This window comes from Mustela erminea, chromosome 16, assembly GCF_009829155.1.
Source record: "Mustela erminea isolate mMusErm1 chromosome 16, mMusErm1.Pri, whole genome shotgun sequence".
NCBI lineage: Eukaryota > Metazoa > Chordata > Mammalia > Carnivora > Mustelidae > Mustela > Mustela erminea.
Genome location: NC_045629.1, coordinates 10,682,845 through 10,692,242, shown reverse-complemented (window position 1 = coordinate 10,692,242; position 9,398 = coordinate 10,682,845).

Sequence of the window (9,398 nt, the reverse complement as noted above, 5' to 3'; positions counted from 1 at the left end):
AAGACCTAGTTAGAAGTGAAGGAGATAGTTATCTGCAAACATATCCCTCTAAAGAGAAGAACAAGTGCAAAGGTCCTGAGGCAGGAGTGTGCTCGGTCTGTCTGTGGTTCATTAAGGACTATATTGTAGCTGAGGTCCTGAGATCAAAGTAGGTCATGGACAGAGGTGAGGTCAGAGAGAAACCAGGAGCAGACCGCATAGGGCCCTGGTGAGAGCTTTTAATTTTATGCTAATATCAGTGGAGAAGTTAAAAGTTAGATGTTTTATTTTTCTACATTTCTGATGCTCATGAAAAGAATCAAAAGTTCAGTTTTAAGAAGATGTGCTGTCCCATATTTTCCAAATTTTGGATAAAATTTCATTTCCCATTTCTTTAACACGTGGACATACTTCAGAAAATGGATGAAAACATGAAATGCCAAATGTTTTCTTCCCAAATTATATCACCACTTAAATCTCCTACTAGCAAACTTACTAAAAAATCATGTAATATGTAACCAGGAGGGGATGCTGGCTTCGGAGAGAATTTGCAACAACCCTTTACTCCCTTGGGCAAACCAAAGGTAAATGGAACAATTTGGTGGTGACTTCTTGACCTGCAAACAATTGTTTCATTAAGCAAATAAACAAAAGCAGCTGACAAAATAATTAGTTGATTTATCAGTGCTTTTACTTTTTAGTTGATTGCTTTCTTATTTTTGATTAGAGTCTTGGAAATAAGCAACTTAATTAGTAATTATCTTCCGCATAGAATTAGACTGAGAATTAAAGACAACTTGGATAAGTGTTTCCTCTCTTCCTTGATTTGGGGAAAAAAAAAAAAAAAAAGCCCATGTTGCAGGGAGTCAGAAAGCATTCACTTTCACCCCCCACCACCTTGATGCAGGTAACATGAAGCATGTCACAGACAGACCTGTTTTCTCAACCAACTTTTGAGAAATGAACATTTTAAGAAAGACTGCGAAGCAGTGGAAGAGGAAGTGACGGAAAAGTGCTCATTTACATGTTAACATTTTATTCAAAAGAAATTCATTCATTCTGGACCTTATCTTCCAAAGTGCCTAAAATAATTTCTCTACTCTTACAGATCAGCTTCCATATTTCACTGCAAGGGAGGGTGGGGGAGGGTGGAGAAAACCTATCAGTTAGTGGACTAGAACTTTTTATTGTTTCTCAAGCATGCCTCACTGTGAGAAGGGGCAGGGTCTAAATTGCATTCTGCAAATGAAACAGTCAAGGAAAATGCCTTGAAGAAATGTAACTGGTAAGAGGATAAGCTCAGCTGGAATGGGCAACTATATGAAGGTGGACACTGGGGACACTGGATGAATTTCAGGGACCGAAACCGGGCTAGTAGAACATGGTGTCCAGAGAGTTGCCAACAACCAGAGGTGGTAATCTCAGGCGAAGACTCAGTGTTACAGAGTTTTCATCCAATTTCTGGAGGTAGATATGAGAATAAAGGAAGTGTTTCCCCAATGGAAAATGGAGCATAGCCATTAACAGGGTGGCCTCATAGCAGCCAGTGACTAGAGACCTACACAATTGGCAAAAAAATCCCCATGAGCAGATCTGGGACTTCAATCTCCAGATCCCATTAGAGGGTGAGGGGGCTAGAAGAGACAGACACAATGGCAAGAATGAGGCAGACCTGGTCTAGTCTGAGAGTGTCTGAAGGACTTGATAGGTTTTGAAGTGAGAGATTCAGTGCAGGGATCAAGGAGAGGTTGACTTACTAGAAGTGGGGAAGAGAATAGAAGCACAGGATGAGTTTCAAAGCAGAAGTCCAGTTCCTTCTGTCAGAGATGTAACAGCATGGCCCTTTTCCTGGAAGTTTCATCAGATGAACATGGCAGGCAAATCCATCAGTGTGTTTTAGGACCCCAACAACCTACAAGGGAGATGTGAGTGAGTGGCTGAGAAGGTGCAGGCATTGGGATTGCTTTAGTGTCTATTATTGTAGGTTAAGCATGGTCCTGGGAGTGAGATAGAGTAGAGCATGCTGGTAGGAATGATGGCTCCCCAGTTATGGGGAGAATGGGTGCTGGTCACGGTTCAGACAGGAAACAGAAGGCACATTCAAGCTGGTAAAAGAGAAGAGTTTAATGAACACAGAATTAACAAAGGTGAATGGAAAGATAAAGATAATCAGGTGGGGATGGTAATACTCCCTAGAGTTAATAAACAAGCAAAATACAGGGAGCTGTTATCACCATTAGGGCCCAAAAAGTCAAGAAGAGGAGACATCCTTATGAGAAGACTACTCAATATGACCTATGGCCTTTGGTTGTGGAACAGAGCCAATGCTAATCTTGGTCCAGTAGGGAGGGAGCTAGCTCAAGGAATAAATACTCTGATTTCTTTCTCTCCCCAAGCTGCAATCTCCTGCTGGTGCCTCCCCTTGGCCAAATTTGAAGCCGGCAGGTAAGGAAGCCCAGTTGAAACATTTTCTAGAGGATAGTTTCCAAGGACCCTGGAAAGGGATGTTGGACAGATCTGGATGGGGAGTTGACAGATCTACCAGCCAGCACAGATCTTGGAAACCAGGGTGGGTTTGATATTCATATGCATACATAAAACATGTGTGTGTGTGTGTGTGTGTGTGTGTGTGTGTGTTGAATATAATATATATATAATGTTCAATATACACACACACATACACACACATATATTCCTGTTTTGAGATTGCTCTCATTTGTATAATGAAATTGATTTTTATGTTTATATATTAATGTTTTATAATGTCTATTTTTATAACTATATTGAGAAAGAACACTTTTGTATTCAAGATGCTTTTTCCCAATTGCATAGAGAACAAAGTTCTAAGCCTTCTGTGGAATGTTAGGTAGATTTTTTTTTTCTCATAATAAATAAAAGTTTTATTCCAGAAAACCAATTACTGATGATGATTTCTTTACTCAGAATTGCCAAAATTGGTTTTTATTGCATTCTTTGAGTGTGTTGATTTTTCCCTTTAGTTAATAAGTTAAAGTCCAGTGGATAAAATATATTTTAAGTTTATGAAATTAGATGAAACTCACTTTCTGATAGTAACATCTGAAGACTTAAGCACTTGTTCTATTGACCTGAAAACTTTGCCTTGGAACACAGTGACTTGCTGCCCATACTTTGTCTATCAGAGGGGCAATAAAGATCTGATATAAAGCAGAGTGTGCAGAAATAGATACTGGCCTCCCTTTGAAAAAGAATCTCACCTCAAGGGCAATGGATCATGAGAAGGAAATTAAATCTTTGGGTTAAATTATGGATTTGCAGTGAGGAAATTTGACTACTCCATTTCCCCCCCCTAAATGGTCTCAGGAATCCCATGTGCCACCAAAGATAGGGACAGTTAAATGGCCTAAATGACACAGTGGAAGCTGCCAGAAGTAAATGTCATTACGGAAAACAATTTGAGAAAATTAGTATGGTGCTTTCAATGAAAACATTCTATGTTTTATTCTTGCCCAGACCAAAATTAGAACAAGTGTAACACTGAGCAGTGAGTGGAGGGTTGGAGCACAGGGTGGAGACTAGTAATTTCAGAATCTGAGGCCTCGTGGAAGTCAGAGACAGCTCAGTTTAGCAGAATAGAATAGGGACAGGCACATCCCATCTGTATGGCATTGGGTAGGTTATGTTCTTCCTTGTTCTTATCTATAAAATAGGGATGGTGTGAATAATATTGGCTTTGCTTACCTCAGTAGAAGAGGTACGAATATCTCATGTCTTCATCTGCAAGACAGCATGATGTAGTCTGTGACTTTTTTGTTTGTGTAAAGAGGAAATAAAGTGGCTTTTGGTGACTGTCCTAGATAAATTTCTAGGGTAGTATAAATAGGAATTGACTTGAGCCTAATTGAAGACTGGTTAGGTAAAATGATATTTATTATTACTAATGACACCCCAGAAATGAGCAGTGAGTAAAATAATAACTAGTTTGAATAATTATTTTGGCAGATGATAAAACAGGGCAATGCTGTGTCATTGAGAGAGTTGTGTTCTCTGATATTTAGAGAGAAAAATCAGAATAGAGTCCAATTAGATGATTGTGTGATGATTCATTAAGCCTGTAGGGTGGACAGAAAGCGTGTAACTATTAAAGATGCATCACCCAAACTGAAAGGCATGAAGAGAGGCATAGAATGCCTTAAATGCATTAACATCATTCTTTTTAAAATTTAATTTAATTTAATTTTTTTCAGTGTTCCAAAATTCTTTGTTTATGCACTTTGTTTATACACTCAGTGCTCCATGCAATATGTGCCCTCCTTAGTACCCACCACCAGGCTCACCCAAACCCCCCACCCCCCTCCACTCCAAAACCCTCAGTTTGCTCCTCAGAGTCCACAGTCTCTCGTGGTTTGGCTGATGCTAGGCACAATCTTCCATCCGCTATTCTCATTTTACCCCCAAGTGTTGATTAATATACATTCTGGCTGACCTTACTGGTCTAGTAATCTCAGATTTAGCTGAAGCAGATATGAAGAGTGATTGCATTCATTAAGACTGATTTGATTTCTGTTTTATTCTTTAATTCATACTTTAGGGCCCCCTTTTGGATAGCATGTGTTGTGCCAGACACTGGAAAGTCAACATAAGCATCCCTGCCTTGGTCCTGACAGGATCATCCGGGGGGTCATTTGTGGCTCCCACAAGTACTTATGACCTGGGCTCTACAGCCATGGTAGGTCAGCCTGGCAGTGAGAGGCAGCTTATGAACTTCCATGTGTTGTTTATATCCTAGAATTCATAAATGTTGGTGCAGATTGGAGTGGGTTATTCCATTCCTGAGATCTTTTTAGGCACAATGTAAAAATCTTTATTTGTCTTTGCAATTTACCTTTGAGCTTCCTAAGAGATAATCAAGCCATACTGGTTTAGTCATCCGATGCCTAGAACTCTGAAAAAAATGCAAAGGTGTTAAAAGGAACCACAAATGGCTTTTGAAACAGTAGTTCCTGGGTCTCATAGGTCAGAAGATCAGGGACCACACTCTCATCTTCAGTTTTTCTTTCAAAATCCTGCCTTCCTTCAAGATGCATTCTTCAAATCCCACCATCCTTCAAGTGTCTCTTTTAAATGAAGTCCTTCTTTATCACTCTAAATGAAAAGAGCTTTTCTTTTTTCCTAAATTACATAAACCTTCACCCCTTGCCCATTGCTGGATACTTAACCTAAAATTTTCTCCATCTATTTGATTACCCATATCCTCCCTTAAATGAGAAGCACCTAGAGGTAAGAGAATGTCATACGTTTTTGTATCTACCTGCTACTCTGCATAGTAAGTTTTTGATAAATATATCCTGAAATAATTAATTTGTTGAAAGTACACATCTGATTTTTTATTTATTTGGTGGAAAAGTTTTTTTAGTGGCCTTGTCATTAACAGCATACTAAATGAAGAGACTAATGATGTCAAGTTATACTAACAGATTACAACTCAGAGTGTCCACCTCCAATCTTATACTAAGACAGATTAAAAAAGATAGCTTAATTTTTAAATAACGAGTTAACTTTCTACTAAAGTGTAACCATTAGGACTACACTCTGACCTGATTAGTTTTCTCCTTGACTGACTTTGCTCCTACTCAGGCAGTGACCCTCAACACCAAAGCAATTTGTCACACAAGGGAGTTTTATTGTTTCTCAGCTGGGCATAGTCAAAATTCCTTGCCAAATGTCAAAGCTGTAAATAGTAATAGATTGTGTAGATGTTCTCTTGGAATTTAAGATTGAACTGTGCCCTCTATTTGGAGGGGAAAATTCTGGGTCTCCTCTTTTTCCAAGTATGAAGCAGACTGTTTCCTGACAGGAGGCAATGATCCACTGGGACAGATTTGATGAAATTTGAGTATCATCCTCCAGGGTACCTTTGACAAACAAATGATCTTATAATCCCTCAAATTACCTTTCTCCTCTCTCCTGGTCTAGCTGGTTCATGAAATTCTAACTAGCAGAATCATGTCGTCCACAGAGTTAAACTCTTATTCCCAAGGTGCCTAGATAAAAGTACACGTTTAACTTATATGGGATAGGTAACAGATTGACAGAGTAATTCCTCAAATTAAACTCTTGTTGAGGAGACACACTCTGTCCTGAGGGAATGAGCCACAGAGTGAAAAGTGACTGGGGTCTGGGTAGTGCCAGACAGGATGGACTTATGTATTTGGTGCAGGAAGTTGAGGATGGGCAGAGTGGCTGGCGGGCTTTGCCCACTGGGGTGACTGGCCCAAACACAGTTCTCAACTGGTTGCTTTGAGGCCCAGAGCAACAGGCAAGTATTATTAATGCTTCTTGGGTTTTGAAAATATTCTAAGTCAACGGTATGATGTCAAACTGACAGGAGCAAAGGATGCAGAAGGGGAAAATTTGCATTCCATCCCGTGGCTTTTTCCTTACTAGCTACTGATTACTGGAGGCCATTTCCCTACTGTAGCAGGATGATAATTCACTCTTTATGCCTTTGGTTCCTCCTTCAGTGTTTCCTGATATCTCAGCCTTCTTCACAGTCAAGTAACAGCGAGTGTTTCCATACTCATTTCCCTAAGCTGTTGATTTTCAAATTAGACTTTTGCAACCCACAAAGAGAAAATAGTTTGAGAAAAGAGGCTTATGGGTCTAAAAAAAACCTGTTTTGATCATCAATATTCAGATCCATAAGGGTGCTGAGTATGGTGTTTAAGCTATAACACCAGCTATGTGGATTTCTCAAAAGTCAGAGTCTCCTGGTGCCAAGAAGCAAACCAGGAGTGAGGAGGGGTATTAGAACCTCAAAACAAGTTTGGACATTAGATAGTAGATTTGTGTGTTCCTCTCTCTTCTGGAGATGTGGAAGGTGAGCAGCCAAGATTTCCTTGCCTCACCATCAAAAGCTGGGAGTAGGACGGATGGATCATTGTGTGTTTGTTTACGCAGGGGACCTGAGACAGCAGAAGGGCATGAGAGATAGGATGATGATGTCAAATGCCCTTTGGAAGAGAGTGGATGTAGCTGATACATTCAGTGGACCTGAAAATATCTCACCGTTGGGAAGAGGGAGTTTAGTGATAGATAATGGCATGAATAAACAAATGTTTCCGTGTTTGCCAGCATCAAAGGATAAGAACAACCCAGAACTGATGACAGACATGTCAATGCTTACTATTTGGTATGGACACATAATGACAGATAAACAAATCCTGCTCTCTACTCCTCCATTTTCTTTACTGGTACATATCCTTCTCCCCTCTGCCCCCATAAAGCTGGCGGGGGGAGAAGAGGCAAATAAAACTGTAAGTTCATGGAGCCTGATATGCATACACTATAATTAGTTTTTCTACCTCAGTTAAAATGCAGAGTTAGGGTAGAAATTTGTTTCAGTTAATAAAACACATTTTACATACTTAAGGTCCCGGTTTATGAAATAAAGGTCAATTACATAATTACATAACAGCATTTTGAAAATTTGAGGCATCATTTAAAGACTTAACAAATAGAAACCATAAATGTGTTGACCCTTCTAAATTAGAGAGGTTTTCTTTTAACTGTATAGGGGTGTTGGTATACCAGACAAGATTTATCATGTACACATCAAGGTTCCTTCCTCTTCTTCCTTTTTTCCTCCCTACCTAAAAGATCTCTGTGTTTGTTCAGGTATCCATCGTATTCTTCTGGCCACATCTATCCAGGGAGGAGGGCCTCAGATTGTGAATCATGATCGTTGAAGGCAACCATAGTGGACCTTTGCCCTTGCAGTGATTGGTTTCTGTGTGAGCCATTTATGACCCCTAAGAAGTAAGCATAAATCTGCCAAGGGACTTATAAGAAATCTTTCTGTTTTAAATGAAATTTTTGAGAGAACATGTTCCTGTTTTGCTTCAGAATATTGCCATGCAAACATACTATCTGTAAAATGATTTAACCTGATGATGACATTAGCATGGGAAGACTGAGATTGTTGATACTCTATAAAAGCCAGCACTGGAGGTGAATGATCTCCAGAAGTTGTGTTGAGCTATTCTATTTAAAAGCATGGTGAGCCTAGGCTTTCTGTTACCTGGAGATGAAATCATACTACTTTTTATTTTAATATCATTTTTAGGGTCCCAGATAATGTCCCATGAGTGAATCTTCTCTGATTTTAAAATTCAGTTTAAGGGATGCCTGGGTGGCTCAGTTGGTTAAGCAGCGCCTTCGGCTCAGGTCATGATCGCAGCGTCCTGGGATCGAGTCCCACATCGGGCTCCTTGCTCGGCAGGAAGCCTGCTTCTCCCTCTGCCTCTGCCTGCCATTCTGTCTGCCTGTGCTTACTCTCTCTCCCTCTCTCTCTCTCTGATAAATAAATAAAATCTTTAAAAAAAATAAAATAAAATTCAGTTTAAGATAGACATCTCATGTTTTGGCCAGTGGTGTCAGCCTCAGTCAGTTGAAAGCAAAAAAAAAAAAAAAAAAAAAAAAAAAAAAAAAAAAAAAAAAAAAAAAAAAAAAAATTCACGTATTTTGCTCTGTACATGATCAGCTACCTTCAAACATATTAGCTGAGGACATTAAAAAATAAATCAAGACACAAAACCTTGCTTAATTTTCTGGGAATTACACTCACTCAACCTTACCCTTAGAGGTCTGGGAACAATTTCCCAACATGCTTAAAGAAAATAGTCTCAGCCTCAGACACAGATAGGAAAATTTAAAAGCTATTAAACTGAGCTGGTCTCTTTCTCTATTTCTGCCTGAGGGAAATTAGTCAATTGAGAGAAACATTTCAGGAAGTACACAGGTTTAAACCAAAATGTCATTGTTAATGATTTTCTATCATTGTTGTAACCTGTACTTTCACAGTAATTGCCATTCTCTGACCCACTGGTCAAATGGTATCTTTCAGTTAGGAAGAATTATGTCTCTGTCGGGTATTAATAAAGCATAATACTGTAGTTTTCAACTCACTATTAATAATTACAGATCTATATCCAGAGATGATCCCCAAGAACAAAGAGCTATCAAAATTTACTGTGCATATGAAGCCATATTCCTATGCATTGCTTTCTTCTCAGTAATGTTATAGAAGAACCCAGAGAAAGGAAATGACAAAAGTGTCAAATGGGTAACACAGCTGAACTAGTCTCTACCACCTGACCAAGTGAAAAAAAAATGAGACTTGACACTTCAAAGTTATCAGACAGGTGGAGGATCTATTGCTAATTCACACTCACTTGCTAAAAACCAAATGAAAATGGCACTGGCTAGATGATAGGCAATAAATGAAAAGAGCTCCCTGGGTATCAGATTGGAGGGGGTAGCTAACTCTTTCTGACAGTCCCAGTGAAATTCCCTTGGCCAGATGTGTTCATTTAAAAGTTTTTCAATTCTTGTTCACTCAAGGGTGTTTCATAAATTGGAGCTTTACCATCCAGAACAAG